The 23240-nt window shown below is 40.1% G+C and overlaps 1 pseudogene; it reads left to right on the top strand.

Moving 5' to 3' along the window:
- The first annotated feature begins 1769 nt into the window (after positions 1–1769).
- LOC142455590 (bifunctional phosphoribosylaminoimidazole carboxylase/phosphoribosylaminoimidazole succinocarboxamide synthetase pseudogene) overlaps positions 1770–23240 on the top strand; it is a 92593-nt pseudogene continuing 71122 nt past the window's right edge.

Here is a 23240-nt window from a genome sequence, read left to right as displayed (position 1 = left end):
ATTTTGACTTAAAGTTTGCTTTATCCATAGGGCCCATTTCTAGAAGTAGTAGAGCTTGTGAGTTCAGATATTTTCTAAGATTCTTCTATGTTTTAATGAGAATACTCAGAGCAGGACCGGCCAGGACAGTCTCTGTATGCTCGGCCTTGGAGAGGGCATTCATGCTATGAAAGGTGGAGACCAGAGAAGTGAAAATATCCCGTCCAAGTTTTGGGTGGGCACGTTCACTAGTGTCTCTCTCTTCTTTTCTCTATCATCACAGTCTTCATGATAGCACACATTTTTACTTTGGAAACCTCCCAAATGAAGTTCCTTTATTTCAGTTTGAAGTATTTTATAAAACGACTCCTCTTAAAATCAAACAATCCTCTAACTACTTGGGATATTCTTGGAGAGAGCCATTTTTTTAGTAACAAGTACAGAGTTTGATTTATTTGTAGCAGATTTTAAAAATTATTATTAAAATGAACAGTTCACACCAAGCAAAAGAAACCAGTGTTTAGGATAGCTGAAAATAGAGAGAGAAATTTGGGGCATGTTATGATAACGGAGCAGGAGGACAGCTTCAAGATTTGTGATTAAAGGTTGTCCAAGATTCTCACATTTTAAAGATTTGCAGGCAAAATCAAAACCTGTTTAAAATAAGGACCTCCTCTCTCAAACGCTGATTGCACTCATCCTATGTATAGATAGTGCTTATTTTATAAATGTCATCCAAGGAAGAGCTACCCACCTGGTCCTTATTTTTACCAGCTGTGAAAAGAAAAAGTTGTGAAGTGAGAGTTTCGAAAGAATTCTCATCTCTGGTCTCGCGTGAGGGGAAGCAAACAGGGGGAGGGGAACAGAAGTCAAATTCATCGAACATCTTTTCTGTACAAAGCACTGTGTCAGACTCTTGCTCATGCAGTTATCTTGCTGCACAGGGTAGATGAGCAATGATGAGAGGTGAGTGGTTCGATCCCATCTTCAGGTGGAGATGTGGAGGCTGCAGGTCGACAGGTCTGGATCACAAAGCTGCAACGGAGAACAGATTCAGAACCTTGATGCCCACAGCAATATTTTCAGATACACAGCTCTAGGAGAGTCACCATAAATCACACAGTTCTAGTCAGAAACTGCAGAGAGGAAAAAGAACTCCAAAAATGCTACTGTGTGTTTTAAGGGAAAACAGGTCTCTTTAGTGTTTCCTCATCAATAGTGACAGTCTGCCTTCCCCTCACTTGGTGCCGAGGGTCAATTTAAACCCTCTGAAGTGCCAAGAGCTCCATCTGCTCCTCCATCTGAAATGGGAATAGTTTGCTCTTTTTTTCTTTTCTCTTTTTTTAAAACTTGATTTGGTCTTTCAGTGTTTGTGTTGCAGCCTTCAGTCCAGATGCCAATAATGAGGAAAATGTATTAAGTGATAAGGGAGAAAGCAGGGAAATTAGAACGAACGAGAGAGGAAAATGAGAAATGGGAGAAAAGGAGGGGGTGTGTGCACAGTGAGTTGGGGGCGGGCTTTGCTGTTTTATCCAGTTCAGGTGTGATGGGGCTTGAAAGCATGCTTCTAAGAGATTTCAACAGATACTGACTCATCCTACATAACTGAGGCAGTAGGGGTCAAGACGTCCCTGGGAAATGTGCCATGAACACCTTAAAGATATTTTGCCTGAAGATCCAGCCTGTTCCACAGCTACAGCTGCTGTTTATTAGGGATGCTCATATTTTATGTGTGCTAGCCTGAGAAGGGAGTGCTGCGCTAACACACAATATGTTGGAATCTGCAGACGATGAATTTCGCCTCCATGTGCAAAGCTACAGCTCTCCATTACAAGAACATGAGGACAACATTTCAGAGAACCATAGAATTATTGAGCCTGGAGGTACCATGGGGGCAGAGGGAAGGCTGCAGCGGTGGGGGCGTGGAATGAGTAATTCCCTAGGAAGTACCAGGAGGTAGGATTAGAACCACCTTTGATTGATACTGCTAGTCAAACTTGAACTGTCCCTCAATTTATTTTTTTCAGGTATACAATGAGCTAAGTATATGTGCCATAGAGACTTATAAAGGACAATTTAAATGACTATATTTAATATAGTATGCTAAGGAAACAAGATTTTCTTAATTATCTCCTAAACAAAATTTCTAACTCGATGAAAGAGAAGTTTAGAAAAGGAAAACTATCTCCCTGTAAACTGTAGCATGGTACTAAACTCTTTGCAAGGATTTAAAGGTTTTCAGCTGAGTCTTTGCCCTGGCTTTTCACAGTTACATATGGAAATAGCAAAGGCGATTCAGGTGACCCTCATTTGCAGATGGGACTACAGATTCAGAAACCTGGAATTGCAGTCACTTCTGTGGCTTTGGTTTTGGCAAGCATCCCAGGAGGGTAAAGGTCTTTCCAAGGCTGCTTTGGGAAGGAGGAAGAGGAAGAAAATCAGGATGCCCACCTTGGTCACTGTTTTAAAAGAGACTCCCATGCAGGATGTTCTCTGTGTGCAGAGATTCCATGAATTTTTTGAAAGTTAGGAAACCCTTGAATTTTACTTTGATTCCTTAATTTGCTAGGTGGAGAGCGATGGCTTTGAGAGGCAAGCCACGCTGGAGCTCGGCGAGGGAGCAACAGTCTGCCCCGACTCCCAGGTCAGTACTTCCAACAGCAAACCCGACTCTCCCCTCTCCAGTAGCACTGACATTTCTTGGGTTGGGTTCTCAGAGCTGTCCTAATAAAGCTGAGCTCTACAGTGAGTCAGTGACAAGTATTTCTGAAACCTGAAAATACGAATTTCAACATTACAGGCCTACCTGGAGAGCAGGCTTTTTTTTTTTTTAAGTTGTCTCTTCTTTTTTCAAGAAGGCTTGGTGGCTCAGTGAGGTAAACATTGAACTGCTAACCATAGGTTAGCGGTTCAAATCCACCAGCTGCTCCTTAGGAGAGCGATGAGGTGATCTGCTCCCATTGAGATTTATATTCTCAGGAACCCCAGATAGGATCAGCATGAGTCTGAATTGACTGGGTGGGCTTTGTTTTCTTAAAAAAAAATTCCAACATTACATAAATCATAAACACTTCAAATTCTGCTTTCATTAAAAGTTAAAGCCAATTAAAATCAACAGTAATAGAATCATTCCCTAAGATTAAAGGCAAATGAGAGAAAAAGAACTTTGCTGCCAAATATTTCCTGGTATCATTTCCAGGGGCTTAGAGAACACCGAGGACGGATTTCCTAGACCTGGAAGGTGAACCCGGCCCGAGGACGGAGAAGTTCCCAGGACCAGCCCTCGGCGTGGGGAGCCTGGGGCCCAGGCCACCGCCGCTTTCTGCCTCTCTGGTGAGCACAAAGCCAGCTTTATGCCAGGCCTGTGTGCGTCTCTTTTACTCCTTTGTTTCGCCCAGAAAGCATCTTATTTATTTATTTTTCTTCCTATCCCTGGTCTCTCATTTGATTTTGCTTGTTCAGCGCAGAATATATTCCCTACCAAATGAATCCACTTACACGTGCAGATGTTGGAAATCTGTTAGCAATCTCGGGCCCCACAGAGAACTTTCTTTCAAAGAAACGATGTCGTCAGCAGCAGGTGTCGCTGTTGGGATAGGAAACCCGCCCACCCCAGGGCTTGGCCCTGCAGAGATACTTACCCAAAGAAGAAAAGGCTCCACGGGAGACACAAACTTGGCAAAAGAAATTCTGAAATGAATGTGAAACCACATAAAAGGAGGCTGTAAATTCTCAGTGTGTCTTTACAAACGGGGCCGCTTTGAGCACCCATCCTGTTGGGAGATAGACAGGGGGACTGAACCCAGTGGGTAAGCAGTCATGATCTCACCCAAATCCTCTGCGGCCACGGAGTCCCAGCCTTGGGGAGGGTGGAGGTGTGACAGAAAGAAACCAGTGTCCAAACCTCCTTTGTTCCGGGGCCCCAGACATCATGATGTTTGCATGGAAGACTAGGTCACCGAGTGACTTGTGGACTTGAGCTCCCAGCGTGAAATGATTGCCCAAGGAGGCCTGGTTACGCCGCTGTCCCCAGACCCGGCCGTGTGGATTGAAGTGCAGACGCAGCATAGCTAATGTAGCCATGGCCTTTGCCTGGGTTGGAGTACCCGTACACAGCACAGTCTTTTCGTGAATCCAGTGCGCACACTGCTCTATGACGAGTGGATTCCGCGTGCCTTTGCCAAGACCCTTTAAAATGCCCAAGCCAGCTTCCATTAGGTAGACGCGGGCTCATGAGGAGGACGCGTGTCCAGACTGGAACGAGACCCGGAGACGGTTCAAGGTTGAGAGTTTTCAGATGCAGATCTCCACAAGTTCCTTCGCTCCTTTGTGTGCGTCCCACTTTCCCGTCTTCCAGTAAATAATCTAATGCACCCAGAAATCTTCAGGGATTCTTGCAAGAGCTCCCGAAGGATGGTAATGGTTACAGAATTTAAAACATTATCTTAAGAAATACTGATCTTGGCAAACATGACATTCATTTAAAATTGAAACACCGTGCTCTGCAATTGAAGGATGAGTTTGGGTTTACAGAAGAACTGGGCTCTGACTGCTGTGTGTCCGTGAGTCCGTGTCACCCGGAGCGATCCCAGTCAGCGGAGGGCAATGCCCCCATAGGCTGCTGTGGACCTTGGGAATCCCACAGAGCAGTTTGACTCTGTCCTGCTAGGTCACCCCGGGTCCAAACTGGTTTTACAGCAGAGCAACCACCACCATCTCACGGAAAAGACCTGCCAGTAAATGGCCCTTTAGAATGCTGCCACGCGGTGTAGCACACTGTGCGTACACCATACAGAGAGAAAAGAGAGGAAAGGAAGCAATGTGGGGAGAAATGGAAGCTGGGGAGCAGAGGTTTTCAGAATGTGATGCATCACTTCCCAAGCAGTTCCTTTACTTCCCTACATGGCTGGTGCTGGAAGGTGGGCTTGGGGTTTCCAATTGCTGTTTAGTAGCTCTTTTCTTCCTAAGCAAGTAAGCAAACTTCCGAAGGACATGTCCAGTGTCTGCAGTGAACGAAGACAAAGGCTTTAGTTTTGTTCTAGGATCCAAAGGAAGGAAATCAGAATATCTGTCAACTAAAATTGCTGCGTGGTAAGGGTACCTTAGGCTGAACAGGAAAGTTTTACTGGGAGGTGGAGAAGATATTGGATTAATATTTCAGAGTCTAGATTCACAAAAGTTGGGATTTAGTACCTGATCATGGTTTGAGTGAAATTTCTAAGGGAGCCATGTTCTGTTTCTCTCCTTTCCCCATTTGTTTTCTTCTTCTCTTCAAATCCTGCTCCCAAAGAGAAATTGGTTTAGAGAGGATGAACTCACTGTTCCTATAATGGGCACAAGTACTCCTAAATAGCAGATGGTGTATTCTTAAGGACATATTTGATCTTTCTAAGGCTCGACTTCCAAATCTTTGAAATAGAATTTATAGTATTATCAACTCTATGTTAGAACAGCGGTTCTCAACTTGTGGGTTGCAACCCCTTGGGGGGGGTGCGGATGACATTTTCACAGAGGTCACCTGATTCATGACAGTAGCAAAATTACATTATGAAGTAGCAGAAAATAATTTAATGGTTGTTGGATCATCACAACATGAGGAACTATATTAAAGGGTGGTGGCATTAGGAAGGTTGAGGATCACTTTGTTAGAAGGATTGAATTAAGGGAGAAAATGAATTTAAAAGTACTGAGCTGGTGACACAATGGATTAGGAGCTGGGCTGCTAGCTGCAAGGTCAGCAGTTCCAAGGTGCCATCTACTTCTCTGGAGAAAGATGCAATTTTCTGCTCCTAGGAGATCCATAGCCTTGGAAAACCACTGGTATCAGTTCCACCGTGACTTACAGGATTGTATGAGTCAGAATTGACTGGATGTCAGTGAGTAGTTTTTAAAAAATTTTAGTTTTCGAACATGGATCTTGGCAGACAGAAAAACAACTTCACATGTACTTATTATCAGTAAGAAACAAAAGGGATACTTGGCACCTGTGTAGAAATGTATGGCTAGATGGAGCCTTAGACATCAGAGAGCACGAGGCTTTATCTCACGGGGGTTTTTGTGAGCTGGAATCTATTCAACGGCAGCAGTTTATCTTATGAGGTTACCAGGCTTTTGAGAGTGCTGTGTTTTTGTTTTTTGTTTGCAGAATCCTGAAGCCTATTGTATGCAAATAAGGGGGGGATTTGATTTTCAACATATAGAAAGGACTTAGGAAGGGAAGCAACACAATAAGGGTTACACGCTTGCCATTCCACATCTAGTTTCATGCTTCACTCATTTTTCAAGTAAACCCAGAGGAATCAGGCAAACCTCTCAGGTAAGTCAGCTGCTTTGGGGCGGAAGAGATCTAACACAGTCTGCTAGCCTCGACTACCTTGACTACAGGCATTTCCACTAAGCCATGCTGCTAACACTGCCCTCCATTTCATTCGGAAGACTTATAACTTTGGTCTGAAATAGAAATAACAATACAAGAAAGTGATATTAATGTAAATCCTAAATTAATTTGCTCAGACCTCTGGCTAGGATGAGGTGTTTCATTCGTTAAGCCCAGGTAGAATACTTGTGAATATTTAGTCTTTTCTGTAGTCCCAGGATAGAGCAAGACATTGTGACTTTTTAAAAAGAATCAATCAGAAATATGTAAAGTAACAGAGTCCGGGGTAGAGAACCTGCCCCTGCCCTTGATCCTGTCTTACCCCTGGTGACGTTACTGCATTGACCAGAATATTTTCTAAAACATTGGCCAATCAGGGAAGCTGTGTAAACCAGCTTGTGCCTCTGCTTGGGTCAAATAGTTACATTTTAAGGTAATTAATCCAGATAAAGATGTAAAAGGTAGTATGGAAAAGATGAAGATAACCTTTCATGGTTTGAGTGAAATTTCTAAGGGAGTCGTGTTCTGCTTCTCTCCTTTTCCCATTTGCTTTCTTCTTCTCTTCAAATCCTGCTCCCAAAGAGAAATTGGCTTAGAGAGGGAGAGCTCACCGTTCCTGTAATGGGCATTACGCACTCCGACCCTTCCCTGCTGATATCAGACAGACCCCAAACCAAGCCAGTAGGTAATGAGTTGCCTCTGACTCATGATAACTCCATGTGTGTCAGGATTTAACTGGGATCTATAGAGCTCCCTGTGACTGTATTTTGAAGTAAATCACCAAGTACCAAGGTACCTCTGTGGAACCAAACCCTCAAATTTTGGTTAGCCAACACACTGTGGCTTTATTAACTAACCCACGCAGTTTGATTTGAAGAAGACAGAAAGGTGTATTTCCTTTGCGTGGTCAATACACCTCAGGTGGTCTGATTAGCTGAAATGCTCTCTGGATGTAGAGAGTCACAGCAGGCTCCGTGGGCATGCAGGTTAGACAGAGTACGAGGATCACCGAACCGTCTATGACAAAGCATCCAGGCCACATTCCCTGCGGAGTCTGCTTATTTAACCTGCTTGCCTTCACTTAGCACAACATGGATGGGATTAGTATGGCCTTCTCCTTATAAAATGGTTTTCCTGATAATATGCAAGGCTTCCTTAACTTAAAGCTTTCTGAAAATGGTAAAGGGTTGCATTGAGAAAGACCAGATCCACACCATGGAGTGAAAAAACAAACAGCTTTATGAATTTCTGTTTATGCACATCTAGAAATGCTGTAGAGTTGGAGTCTAATATTCATATCCTCAGTCATGCATGACCAAGATCATCCTCCGTGGCAGTCTCTTCATAATTTTAAATACTGATGTCCTTACCAACTGCTGTCTCACAACGCCGTTTGTCTCATGAGCAATGGGGCAGGAAGGGGAGGCGCAGAGTGGGTGCTACTCCTTTTCAATCTGAAGGACTTTTACCTCAGTCTATGCCAGTGGGTCTTTCACCCCACTGCTTCCATCTGCCCATTTTAAATCATTTCTTTTAAAGAAATCCTTTTAAAAAAAGCCTTTTCCTAGGCTATAGCTACTCGAGTTGTTTACATTATTGTTTATTTTTCTTATTGTTTAAGAAATCGCTTCAAAGTTCACTTCTGAAAGGTCAATAGATCCGTGCCATCTCATCTTTGTGTATTGATCATCTCCATGGTTGTCGCCGCTCAGGGCTTTGGTATTTACCCAGCCCCTGGCTGGTGACGGACCACCCAGAGACTTGAGAGGCTTCCTTGTGACCTGTGTGTCTACCCAGGAGAGAGTGTATAAGACACGCAGGTCGCTGGCTACTGTTGCATCGTGCATCTAGTTACTGCCCTTTGGGGGGCTGATGTTAGCGTTACGTATTTTATGTTATCTTGGCAGTCACCCAGAGAGGAGCCTTCTCAAAGATGAGTGGCTCTGGCACCCATGTGTGTTCCAGATTACCCAGCGAAGCCAGACCCCTACCACAGAACCAATTCTGACCCTGAGCAACCTTGTGCAGGTTTCCCAAGACTGTAAAACTATAAAATCAAAACAAAACTGCAGCAGTTTTATTAGCACTTCATCCACATGCCATGCAATCCAATACTTCAAATCATATCAAGAAGAGTTGTACGATTCTCACCATATTCAGTTCTGTAAGTCTTTACAGAACACTCCACCTAATCTGTGTCTCTCAGTGTGACTGGTGGTTTTGAACCATTGACATTGCTGTTGGCAGTCCGGTGTGTATCCCACAGTGACACCAAGCAGAAGACAAAGGTATTCTTGTGTGAGGGAAACAGTTTGCTGCAAAGTAGCAAATCTTTTTCCAGCCTAACTGAGGGAAGGTCTTCTAGAAAATGAGTGAATTATATCAAAACTACCAACAGTTATTTTTGAGTGGGTAATCACCAATTGAAAGCAAAACTGAGCAAACATTCCACACGATACAATTTAAGGGGACACATTTGGAAGCTCCAGTAGCAGCCATTAGGTGCCTGCGGAGCAAGACGCCCAAGAACTTCGGATACCAAGAGACCTGGGTCTTTTTTTCTTCTTTTCTAATCCTGTGTTTATTTAATACAATCCTTCCATTCTACAAAACAGGTACAAACGCAACCTAAATGCTACAGAGTTACAAAAATGTCCAGACTGTACAACTAGAGAGTGAGGGCCTTTCAGTGTCCTGATAACCATTCACCTTAGAGCCTCAGATGATTCATCTGTAGTTCCAAGGGTTTGATCCCAAGGTAAGGCCTTTCAAGTATCATTAATGTCATTGACCAACATGCACAACAATGCTTAATATTTTATAACATATATTCAATTGTGGTCTACTTTCTCTCCACAGTTGCTTCACAGGTGTGTGTGTGCATTCTAGTGGTCTGTTAGAAAGAAAACTGAAGATAAATTCAAGTATTGTGGCAATTATTGGCTAGAAACTCATCAAACCCCCCTTCTTTTCTTTTCTTTTTTGTGTGTAAGGGAGAACTTTATATCAAAGAATAATTTTTTTCCTTATTTATTTATTTATTATTTTTTTAATTTTAACAATTTATTAGGGGCTCATACAATTCTTATCACAGTTCATACATATACATACATCAATTGTATAAAGCACATCTGTACTGTCTTTGCCCTAATCATTTTTTTCTCCTCTTTTCTTTTTTTACATTTTATTAGGGACTCATACAACTCTTATCACCATCCATACATATACATACATCAATTGTATAAAGCACATCCATACATTCCCTGCCCCAATCATTCTCAAGGCATTTGCTTTCCACTTAAGCCCCTTGCATCAGCCCCCTTCTTTTCTTAAGCATATGAATAAACTGTACTTTCTAGTCCTCAATTTGGCATCAATTCGGGCTGTGTGATTTGGGGGCGCTGGTAGTAGAGTGGGTTGCACTTGGGGCTGCAGTCCACAAAGTCAGTTGCTTAGTCACTCACTCCCAAGTTCTCTTTACTGACTTCCTGGTTTAGCACCTGGTTGTCATGTTCACCCTGGGCAGGGCATCTCGTTTGGGATTTTGATTGAATGGCTCTGTTATTCTTACCCTGGTTTTGACTTTGGCACCACATCAACATCCATGAAACAAAAGTCAATTGAGTCCCTCAACATTGAACACACTATATATGTTTTCAGTATATTTTAGTAGATTAAACAAACAGGCTTTCTGATTTTATCAAGTTCACAATATCGAATTTATGATGTCTAACTGTGCCTGCCAACTTGTGTGGGTACAGATCCACCTTAACTCCTACTTACTTGCCTCTATCTTGAGTTTGGTCAATCTGTGCTTTGCCTACCATTACCCAAGAAGAGACTGAGACAGACAAAATCATAAGCCTGGAGCCAGGGGACGATATTATACCCAAACATAGTACTTGGGTTTTAAGTTAGAATCGGGATATTATTTTATTCAAAAAGTATTTAATGAATATTTCACCATGGGCTATGAAGGCATGAAACATTTCCAGCATTCTGAGGATTGGAAGGAAGTATTTTTTAGGTTCCCTGAAAAATTATGAATCCTCTTGATTTAGAAAGTCCCTCAACAATGTTCTAATTAATAGAATAATAGGATATAGGCTTATATATATTTTACTGTATCTTTATTTTGTGGAAAAATCTGCCTTGCTGCCACAGAGCAACATTAGAGGATGCAATTCATATTCTTGAACAATTCCATTTGGATTATTTACTAACTGGTTCAGGTCCAAGGATGAATTAATCAGTTATTTATGATCACATTTTATGTGCTGATTTTATCATCTGTAACATTGATCTTTCATATGTAATGTCCCATTAAAACATTTGATTTTGAATATCAATTTTTTTGTTTCTTGGAAAGAAGAATTATATTGATATAAAATATTTGTTGAGGCCATTCCTAATTTGGATTTTGAATTGATTTATATTTCACTTTTTACTGAATGTTCCTTACCTTGATTAAGATAGAATAATAGTTTAAGGGGTCTCTTTGGTTTCTGATACACAAAGATAGTTGAATCTCAGTTAAAACCATCACCAGTTACATATTCTTGAGTAAATTATATATGGTAACCTCTTGATTTTTAGCTAAGTAAACTGTAAGATAGGCACACTATTGTCTATCTTAAGGATCCCTGGTAGTTAAACTGTTAAGTTCCCAATTCATAACAGAGAGGTTAGTAGTTTAAACCCACCAGTGGCACATCCAGGAAACAAACAAACAAACAAACAAACAAACAAACAAACAAACAAACACCTGATGTCTGTCTACACCTGTAAAGACAGAGAGGCAGTTCTAGTCTGTCCTATAGGGCCACTGTGAATTGGAATAGAATAAATGAAATGCAACGACATTATTGATTTTGATTAATTATAGAGCATTTCAGGAATATACCAGAAGCATTTAACTCTCGTGACCTGAGGAGTCGTGGGATGAAATTAAAGAACCACAGGAAGAAAGTAGAAGTTCATTTAAAAGACAGGAAAGAGATAAAAGACCAAAAGTAAAGGTCAGAAAAATCTCTGAAACTTGCTACGGAATGAATGAAATGATGGGAGTACAAAGATTTGAACAGAAGGTTTCAAAAGGTGATTCTAGAAGACAATGCGAATTATAGCAATGAAATTTGCACCATTTACAAGAATCTGGAGAAGATCAAAGAGGGAGGTATATCTCGAGTTGAAAGAACCGAAGACGAGGAAAGCCTCAGCTGCCATATTGAAGAATTATCAACCAAACTCTGCCCCAGAGGTGATTCTAAACCGTAGTGATTCTACAGAACAGAGAAGAGCTGCTCCTGTGGGTTCAGAGACTGTCAATATTGACTGGAATAGAAAGCCTCAGACTTCTCTGTTTTGAACTGCCAACTGTGTGGTAGGCACTCTGACTCATAACCCATGAACTTTACTTCAAATATTCTAAATGCTGAATATTGAAAAATACTGAATGGCACAGGACACCCCAAAAGAAGATTAAATTACCATACAGGAGACATTGTACCAAAGAGAACTGATTGACATTCAAACACTTCAGAATGTTCAGAAGGTAGCATATGATCAAGAGCTGATGAAGAAGTCCAAGATGTACTGAAGGCACTGGAAAAAAAGCAAGACTTCAAGAATTGATGTCATACCAATTAAAATGTCTTAACAAATGAATATAACACTGGAAACATTCACTTGTCTATAGCAAGAAATTTTGAAGACAGCTACCTGACCAGACCATTGGAAGAGATACATGTTTGTGTCCATCTCAACGATAGGTGATCCAACAGAATAAAGACAACATTAAAATATATCAATACTACATGCAAATAAATTTTTTTTTTTTGCTGAGGATAATCCAAAAAGGACAGGGGGTATCAAATCAGAACCAAATTCAGAAGAAGTTATGGAGTGAGGGAGATCATGGAAGATGTGAGATGGATTTTGGCTGAAATCAGAGACTAACAGAATGATGTTTGTCTCTTTTACTGTCTGTGCAAAGGTATTTGTTGAATTACAACATATTATGATAGCAGTTCAAAGAATCAGATTTCTAGAGCACTTTATTCTGTTCATGCAGAAACCACATGAACCAAGAGATGGTCATTTGAACAGATCAAGGGGTTCCTGTGTGGTTTAAAAATCAATGTGTATGTCAGGGTTGTATTCTTTCATGATATTTACTATGTCTCTGCGAAGCAAATAATATTAGGAGCTGGACTATATTTAGAAAAATTAAGCATCACGATAGGAGGAAGACTCATAACCCCCCCTGCAATATGCAGGTAACACACCCTAGCTTGCTGCAAGTGAAGATGACTTGAAGAGGGACTTACTGCCGAGGAGCAAAGATCGCAGGCGAGACTTGGGGGAATGTGGCCACCAGGTAACGAGTGTGGGAAGATCTCAGCAACCACTGGAGAGGCCCCACTGGGAGGGCAACCCCATGCTCCCTGGAAGTTGGAAGAGCAACTGAAAAACCAAGCACACCAAATTTCTTAACTTTGGTTAAGTTGGAGGTTAGCAGTGCCTGACTGTGACGGACTCCTTCACCGTTAGCTGGCAGCCCTCGCCACTTCTGTGCATTCCCCTTTGTGACCCTGGTATGGCCCACCACATCAAATCTCTTACCTATTTGGCTTCTGGCGCCCTGTGTGAATAGCAGACTGTGTGGGCAGCTTGGGAAGATGGCCTCACCACCTGAACACTGTTTTCCACCATTTTTCCTTCCTTCTTGCTCTGGCTTTTGGAACCCTTCCCCCTAGATACCCCTCCTCCCCCCAGTGTTGAACATATATCAACAACAAAGTCAAAGGAATTGGAACTCCCAACCAAATGGTGTGCTTTTGTTTCTTAAATTATTGCATTTTCTTAGATTTTTGTGTTTTCCCTCTATTTGAATGTTTTCCCCCTAACTCTTTTCTACTTCTTCTTCCCATGATACAATTTTCTGCAAATACACACACTTCCCTGACAAACACAAGAGGGAGGCACAGAAATCTGAGCACACCAACCCAAACCAGGATTATTATTTTTTTCAAACAAAGGTTTATTCCATTTGCCCTGAATTCCCAGGTGTGCTCACTTTCATGGGGCTGTAGCAACAAGCCCAGCGGCCACACCCGCACCTCCCCAGCTCCTTTGTCTTTCCCTCTCTCCCGTGTACACGTACCCTTTTCTTCACGTCGCATTCTTTCTTCTTGTATATTCCGCCTTTTCTATTTTCCCTCTTTTTCTCTTTTCTGCTTTAATTCCCACACACATATTCATATAGATATACAGCTCTGTTGGTGTAGTGATTATATGTTAGGCTGCAATCTGAAAGGTCAGCAGTTCAAAACCACCAGTCAGTACTCTCTCTCTCCTGGTCTCATTATTTGTTTATACTTTTCTTCTGCTCCATCCATGATCCCTTTCTGATCTCTCCTTTTCCTCGTGAACTCTATTAGTACAATACCTATTAATTCTTACTACCATTCTTGAAATATATTTTCCCACTACTTTTTCAATTATTTTGGTTTATTCAGGTGACCCCTTACTATTATTACTACTTTTATTTTATTCTCTATCATGATCCCTTCAACTTCTCACTTGCCGATATCTCACTCTTTACCTCCATTTCCTCATTGTATGTTTTCTGGCTGCTATTAGACTTCACTCACATCACTATTGGGAGTCGACTTCCTCTAAATGATCCTGTAACTCACACACTAGTAAGAACTTCCCTATGACGCCATGGAAACACCATTCAATGGCACAATGTATTACCACTGCCAGCACACACACACCCCCAAAATAAAATTAGACACAAAAAAATGCAAAGAAATGAAATTCATCCAAATAATATACCATACTCTGAAAAAGAGATTATTGGAACAATCAGAAATAAAATTCAAAAGAATGATATTCAGATTCATTCAGGAGATGTGGAGACCATCCATGAGAACAATGGAAAGAATTGGAAAACCAGATTTTTTGCAACAAAAGAAATCCCAGAAGATAAGCAATAAGATATGAGTCAGGCAACATGGTAAATGATCTGAGTAATAGAATGGAATTAATAGAAATTTGAAATCAGTGAGCTTGAAGAAAATCACTCTGTTTACAACCTATGAGAGAAATAATCAACAAAAAACAAAGGGACCCAGAGAAAACCTGAAAATTATGTGGGACACTGTCAAAAGAAACAATCTACATCTCATTGGTATCCCAGATCAAGTAGAAACAAACAAACAAAAATGTACTGAAAAATGGAAAGAAATCATGGAAGAAAAATTTCCCAATATCACAGAGGAGAAATAATTATTCAAGAAGCTGAGAGAATACCAAACAGGAGAGACTCCCCTATATCACAGTCAAATTCTCCAATTACAAGTGAAAGGATAGAATTAAAAAATAATTTTATTGGGGGCTCATACAACTCTTATCACAATCCATACATAGATCCATTGTGTCAAGCACATTTGTACATTTGTTGTCATCATCATTTTCAAAATATTTGCTTTCTACTTGAGCCCTTGATATCAGCTTCTCATTTTACCACTCCCTCCCAATCCCCCTCCACCTCATGAACCCTTGATAATTTATAAATTATTATTTTATCATGTCTTACACTGTCCAATGTCTCTCTTGACCCACTTTTCTATTGTATGTCCTCCAGGGAGGGGGTTACATGTAGCCCCTTATGATCACTCCCCCCTTTCTCCCCCCGCTTCCCCTTACCTTCCTGGTCTTGTTACTCTCATTATTGGACCTGAGAGGTTTAGCTGTCCTGGATTCCCTGTGTTTCCAGTTCCGATATGTACCTGTGTACATCCTCTGGTCTAGTCAGATATGTAAGGCAGAATTGGGAACATGATAGTGGGAGGGAGGAAGCATTAAAGAAGTAGAGGAAAGTTGTATGCTTCATTGGTGCTATACTGCACCCTGACTGGCTCATCTCCTTCTCACTACCCTCTGTAAGGGGATGCCCAGTCGCCTACAGATGGGCTTTGGGTCTCCACTCTGCACTCCCCCTCATTCACAATGATATGATTTTTTGTTCTGGGTCTTTGATGCCTGATATCTGATCCTACTGATACCTTATGATCACACAAGCTGGTGTGCTTCTACCATGTGGGCTTTGTTGCTTCTCAGCTAGATGGCTGCTTGTTTATCTTCAAGCCTTTAAAACCCCAGACACTTTATCTTTTGATAGCTGGGCACCATCGGCTTTCTTCACCACATTTGTTTATTTATGCACCCGCTTTATCTTCAGTGATTGTGTCAGTAAGGTGAGCATCATGGAATGCCAGTTTAACAAAAAAAAAAAGTGTTCATGCATTGAGGGAGTACTTGAATAGAGGTCCAGTATAAATGGGTAGAATCCTGAGAGTTAGGGCAAAAAGAATAGTCACCTGAACATTCAACAGAAAATTCATAAGAATAAGCTTGGATTTCTCAGCAAAATCGATTTAGGCAATAAGACAATGGAACCATACATATCAAATTCTGAAAAGAAAAAACTGCCACCCAAGCGTTTTATATCCAATAAAATTATCCTTCAAAGGTGAAGGATAAGACATAAAAGTATTTCCAGACAAATAAAAATTGGAAAAGTTTATAAAAACAAGACCAGCATTACCAAAACTATTAATGGGGTCACTATCGGCAGTGAATCAACGACAATCTTGAGAACATCATACAGGACACCACACCAAGAAAGCAATAAAATGAAAGCTGCACTCAAAATAACACAGAATTAGAGGAGGAGCAAACATACTACTGAAACCACAACTCAGAAACAACCCAAACCAAACACAAACACAGGAAAATGACAGCAATAAACTCACATATCAATGACAACACTGAATGCCATTGGATTAAATGTACTAATAAAGAGACAGAGAGTAGCAGACTGGATTAGGAAATAAGATCTATCTTTATGCTGCATAAAAGAGACAACCTTAAATTCAAAAACAAAAATAGACTAAAAATCAAAGGATGGAGAAAAATTTACCAGTCAACTGGAACAATAAAAAAGCAGGAGTAGCACATTAATCTCTGATAAAATAGACTTCGAGGAAAATAACGCAAGAAAAGAAGAGAATGGAAACTGCATCATACTTATAGAAACAATAGAAACAGAAGACAAGCATTATGACATAACATCTCCAGTGAAAGACGCGCAAATTGATCATACCCTCCCTGAGTTGCAGAGACAATAGATGTCCACATCAAGCAATCTATCAGTATTATGCAAGTCCTGTCCAACTACACCCCTCATATTGTAAAGAAATGGACAAAGTAAATATGGAGATGGAAGAGGCCTAAACCAAGTATAAGCCAAGTACTCCTTATAACGAAGAACAAAGGAGGCGACCTCACACTACCTTGCTATAAAAACTGTTACATAGCCACAATAGTCAAAACAGTCTGGAACTGGAACAACGACAGGTGCATAGATATAAATGTATTTACATACATGCAATTGGTTTTTGACAAAGGTTCAAAAAAAAAACATTAAATGAGAAAGATAGCCTTTTCAACTAATGGAGCTTGCAAAACAGAATCTGTAAGTGCAGAAGGAATGAAACAGGACTGACACCTTACCCTATACTTAAATATAAACTCAAGATGGATTATACACCTAATTATAAATGCCAGAGCTACAAAGATCATCTACGAGAATATCGGGAAAACTTAAAACCCCTATTGCAAGGCATACACATACTATCAAGTATAATAAAGTACACACAGTAAGAGACAAAATAGATGACTGAGACCTACTTAAAATAAAACACTATGCGCACCAAAAGACTTCATCTAAAGAGTAAAAAGAGAGCTCACGGACTGGGAATGCTTTTTTAGAATTGACATAACAAACAAGGAACTAATGACTAAATTACTAATTACTAAGGCCTGTAGAATTCGGCAACACCTCAATAAGAAAATAACAAATAATCAAATAAATAAGTGGGCAAAAGATATGAATGGAGAGTTCACCCAAAATGTCAATCACAATGAAGTCCAGAGGTGGGGTAGGGACACATATATGTTTCAGAGAAAGTTATTTCTTAAAATCAAATAATTATTTGGCATGTAATTCACATGGCATGCAATTTTATTGCATGTAATTCACTTTTATTGGTATGTAATTCACATGGCAAGCAATTCAATAGTTAATCAAGAATTTGACAATAATCACCACATGGGTTTTAGAACAGTTTCTTTGTTCTTGTACTCATTGTCATTAGCTCCTAATTTTCCCACAACCTCCCTTGCCAGAGCAGAAGGAGCCATTCATCCAGTTACTGTCTCTATAGACTTACTTATACTGAATTTCACATACAGAAAAATATAAGAAAACAAACAAAAATAACAACAATAGCAAAGCAATACAAATAAAATCTCAATTAAAAAGAAATCAGAAAACAAACACTAGAATAAACTTAAACTGGATCAGAGGGGAGATCAAATGATAAAGGGTTAAATCAACTATATCTGCCATCATCTATTTTCCAATGCATTCTGCATGATATGAAAGGTGTTCACATCCCTAATCTATGATCAGAGTTGATGTTAAAATACATTTTATCTCTCTCCTGGGCCTAGTTACAGATACCATGGTGGTGAGCAGCCCAAAACTTTCATCTGTCTCTTAATTTCTTCGCTTCAATTAAATAAGCACCCCATAAGACCCATGCTCATGTGGGCTGGATCCCACATCTATGGGATCTTCAGATTCAGCAACAACAAAACCAAATAGACAAATCCTCTGAGCTCAGAGGATAACAGTGTAGTGAAGATTGAAACAAATGGAAACAGACAATAAATAGGAAACATTGTGTAAAATGCTATCAAGTGTTATGAAGAAGCATAAAGCAGATGAAGGAGAAAGAATCCCCCCAAATGGTAACAGATGCACTATGTTTTCAGTGTTTAATAACACAATTTCATATAATGATGCTGTAGCAGGGCTCTGAAGGAAATGAGTGGCTAAGACATAAGAAAATCTAAGGCGTGCCTATTCCAAGTGAAAGCAACTACAAAGGAAAGATCCTGGAGGGGTAGCATGCCCAGTGTGTTCCATCAAATAGCAAGGAAGCGCGAGACAATGGGGCTGAGAGCCCAGAGGGAATGTGTTGGAAGATCAGCCCAGTGAAACCCAGGGGAAAATCGTGTAATGCTGGTAGGTTTTCAGTCAGGGTACCCTGGAAACCACTGCAGAGTGTGGTCAGATGAATGGTGCCATGAATCACTGCACGCTGGTTTTCTGGTTAGACTCGACCGTACTGAGGAGGGAAGGGCAGAAACCCTGAACGCTTTAGAGGCCATTGTAATCATCCACATGAGAGATCGTGGAAGCTTGGTCAGGGTGGTGTCAATGGAATCATCAGACGGTTCAGACATTGAAGCGATATTGAAGACTGAGCCGTAGTACTCCTTAGAAGGGAGGATGGAGAGACTTTGTCCCATGTACTTTGATAGTTGTTAGGAGGTGCCAGGGTCTGGACATCAAGCTTAAGGCAGTGAGTGGGTCAGTGAAAGAGGAAGACATTGAATGAGACAGACTGACAAAGGGACTGTAAAAATGGACCCAAATATAGCAAACATTTTGAGTCTGGCACAGTACCGGGCAGTATTTCTTTCTGTCACACAAACTACAGTGTAGTTTACATGATATAAAGTATACAAATACCTGTAAGAGTCTAGCAAAAACAGGTACCTTTTAATGCCATTAATAAAATCAAGCTAAACAAAGTTGGCTTTTATATAAAAATCTTGTTCACTTAGAAGCAAGCTTTGAATAGGAAATAATCTGAAAGATAAGTTAATTCTATAACCAATGCAAATATTAATTAGCAGTCTAGCAAAAAATAGGTTACAATACTGAATATCAATGTGATAAAATACCTCCTAGTTACAAGATAGGAACACCTTGCTCATTTGTCATTCAAGTCCCCTGGAACTGAAAAAGATGATGAAAATCTGTGTGAAGAAGACGTTCTCAATGGCTAAATCGAAGTTTTCGAGTTCTGTGTAAAAATATGCTACTGTTGTTTACTTTACTTTAGAGGTTTTAAACAGTAATCATATAATTGGCAGTCTTTCTACAGGTGAAAATTTACTTCTTTAACTAAAACTTTTCAAATAAGTTCCTACCTAAAATGGCAAAAGATCTTTTTGTCATGTACAGGAGACCAGAAGCTTTTCCAATTGTATTTATTTATGAATTTTAATTCAACTACCTAAATATTTGCAACTGGTTCTAGTTTCTAAATCTCTTATGGTTGTTGTCTGGTGCAGCCTCACTGAGAGAGACTCACAATGACCCGATAAACAATAGAGGGAACATTGGTGGGTACTGTGCCATTCTCAGAATGCTTGTTATGTTTGAGCCCATTGCTATAGTCACTATGTCTACTTCACTGCAGGTCTGAGGAAAAAGTTAAGATTCATTGGTATTTCCATATTAAATTAGGTAAATCAGCAGATTGAGCCTGATAAGAAGGATGTTATTGTTGTTTGGTGCCGTGCAGTTGATGTTGACTCATAGCACCCTTATACAACAAACAGAATGAAACACTTCCTGGTCATGCCCCATCATTGCAATCATTGTAAAGTCTGAGACAATTGCTACAGTCACTGTATAAATTCATCTCCTGACAGTCTTCCTATTTTCCCCTGACTTTCTACTTTACCAACCAGGATGTCTTTCCAAGGACAGGCCTCTTCTGATAACGTGTCCCATGTATGTGAGACAAAGTCTCAACATCCCCACTTCTAAGGAGCATTCTGGCTGCACCTCTCCCAAGACCGATTTGTTTGCTCTTCTGGAAGTCTGCACTACTTTCAGACTCTGCACCAGTACCACAATTCAATGCATCACAGTGGCTTCACATGCATAGGAGGCAATTGAAATAACGTGGCTTGGTGCAGGCCCCTTCGTCCTCATAGAGACATCTTCTGCAACACTTTAGAGAGGGTTTGTGCAGCATATCTGCCCATTGCGTGCATTGTCTGACTTCCCCGCTACTGCCGCTGCCATGAGCATTAATTGTGAACCCAAGCAAAATGAAACATTTGACTTCACCCTGTTCTCCACTTATCAGAAGGTTGACATTGGTCCAGTTGTGAAGGTGATAGATATCCTGTATGTTGAGTTGTAATCCATATTGAAGACTACAGTCCTTGGGCCTCATCAAGTGCTCATTGCTTAAGAAAGTTTGAGTTGATTGCACATTGCAGTTTGATGAGAAAGAAAAAATATTTGTTTTATAAATGAGCATATTGTTGAAAAGAGCCAAAATTTTTACTTAAATAATCCTGTATTTGATTTATAATTCTACTTTGAATGTATAATCTTGGGCCAAATGCATACAATTAAGGAAAAATTTTCCTGCTTTACATTATTGTGTGATGTTTAATCATAGTATTAAGAATTTCTATTTGGTCTTCAAAGGTTAATGCATAATGGTGTTTGTGCAATATTTTGCCTCCATCCCCTTATTTCTTTCTCTCTTTTTAAACTTTTGCTTATAAGACTCTATAATGCTTAATAAACCAACTTTTTAGCAGTCAACCTCTCTATTTAAATGAAATCTTATTATCCCAAGATATTAAATGCATAGCATTTTATAGTGAATATTTGGTGTTTAGAATTGTTTTGGATATTTAATTCATTTCCCATGAAATTTCTATGAACTTGGGAAGATAGTATTATCTCTATAGATGGAAAAACCAAGACACTAGTTTGTCCAAGGTCATAAAGCTTTCTGTTGGTGCAAGTTGCACTTGAAAACAAATAGGTTGGGTCCAATGTGTGTAGTAATATTACCCTGTACTACACACACACAGTGAGGTTGATTTAATTTGGAAGCAGGTCTGTGGGTCAAGAGCCCCAAGCACTTCAGCCTGTATTTATCCCCATAGCAGCCCTCAAAGCAGTTCTGAATTTTAGAGGAAGTCAAGTATCAGCCTTTAATTTTTGTCTTTTCTCTATTATATAACTCCTTTGTATTTTTCTAAAGTTGTATTGCTTTAACTACTACCAGTAGCTATGTAGGTGATTAAAGTGCATAGTGATTCATGAGTGTCAGAATAAATTATGCTACATAGGTTTCTCAATGACCATATTTTCAGAAGTAGACAGCCAGGCTTTTCTTCTGAGACATCTCTGGGTGGACTGGAAGGCCCAATCACCTGCCAAACTGCCCAACATGCAAGTCCTTTGCATCCAAGATCTCCATTAAGACACCAGTAAATTCCAAATTTATATTTGGATCCAACTCAGGATGTCCAGATTTATACATCTAACTCTCTACTTTGTATTCCTTTTGGATATTTTCTGAGCTTCACGAATTAACATGTTCAAACTCCTCACCCCATCTTTCACACACACACACACACACACACACACAGAATTTCTCTCTTCAGATATAATCTTTACCATCTCAATAAATTATAATTCATCCTTAATCTAGCCTTCCAGTTGTCCAAGCTAAAGATCTACAGCTGAGCCATTTTAGACACTTGTTTTTCTATCAGTCATTTGGAGAGTACTGTTGGCTCAATAGAGCCCAAATGCATCCTTGAGTCTATCCCACCTGAATTTTGAAAACTGCTTAAGAAATACTTTGAAGCATTGAACACTCATGACAGAAGACCTGAAGAGTAGGAATGGAAGAAATGAAGTCCAAGAGTTGAACAGACATGTTCAAAGGGCAGCTTGAGAAGAAGTGAATATTATAATGAAATGTGCAAGACTTGGAGTTAAGAAAACCAAAAAGAGGAACATGCTTAGCATGCTTTAAACTGAAAGGACTAAAGGAAAAAAATCAAGTCTCTAGTTACAATATTTTAAATCCTATGGGAAAAATATCAACTGATTCAGGAAGCATCAAAAGAAGGTGGGAAGAATACTCAGGGCTGCAGTATCCAAAGTAACTAGTCGACATTCCAGCATTTCAGGTAGCCTAGGAGCTAGAACCAATGGTGCTGAAGGGAGGCCAACTGCACCAAAAGCATCAGAAAAGACAAGCTCCAGGAATTGCTGAAATACCAAGTGAAATCTTTCCACAAGCCGATGAAGCACTGGACGAAGTCTTTGGCTTCCAGGAAATTTGGAAGACCGCTATTACTGGAAGAGATCCACATCTGTCCCCGTTGAAAATCAGATGGCCCAACAGAAGGCTCAAGTAACAGAATGATATCATTGCTATCACATGCAAGTAGAATTGTTCTGAAGATCATCCAACAATGGCTGTAGCAGGACATTGACAGGGAGCTCCCAGGAGTTTAGTTTAGATTCAGAAAAAGACATTGAACAGGAGACATCATTGCTGATATTAGATGAATCTTGGCTGAAAGCTGAGAAAATCAGAAAGATGTCAACTTTTTCATTGACTATGCTAACTCATTCAACTGTGTGGGCCATAACAAATGATAGCTCGCCTTTACATTGTGCTCACGTGCAAACTGCACATGGACCGAGAGGCAGTTGTTAGAACAGAACAAGGTTATACTGCATGGCTCAAAAATGAGGAAAGATGTGCATTAGGGTTGCAGCTTGTCACCATACTTATTCAATCTGTATCCTGAGCAAATGGTCAGAGAAACTGGATTATATGAAGAAGTATATGCCACCAGAATTGGAGTAAGACGTATTAGCTATGGATATGCTGATGACACAACTTTTCTTGCTGAAAGTGAGGAGGACTTAAAGCACTTGCTGATGAAGATCAAAGATTGCAGCTCAGTGTAGAGAAAAGCCAAATTCTTCACAACTGGACCAGTAGCTAACATGATAAATGGAGGAAATATTGTCAAGAATTTTGTCTTGTTTGAATCCACAATCAGTGTTCATGGAAGCAGCAGGCAAGAGATCAAGGGATGTATTGTGTTGAGTTAA

Source organism: Tenrec ecaudatus, chromosome 8, assembly GCF_050624435.1.
Source record: "Tenrec ecaudatus isolate mTenEca1 chromosome 8, mTenEca1.hap1, whole genome shotgun sequence".
Taxonomy (NCBI): domain Eukaryota; kingdom Metazoa; phylum Chordata; class Mammalia; order Afrosoricida; family Tenrecidae; genus Tenrec; species Tenrec ecaudatus.
Note: the sequence above shows the minus strand (reverse complement) of the source record. Positions and strands in the feature narration are given on the sequence as shown.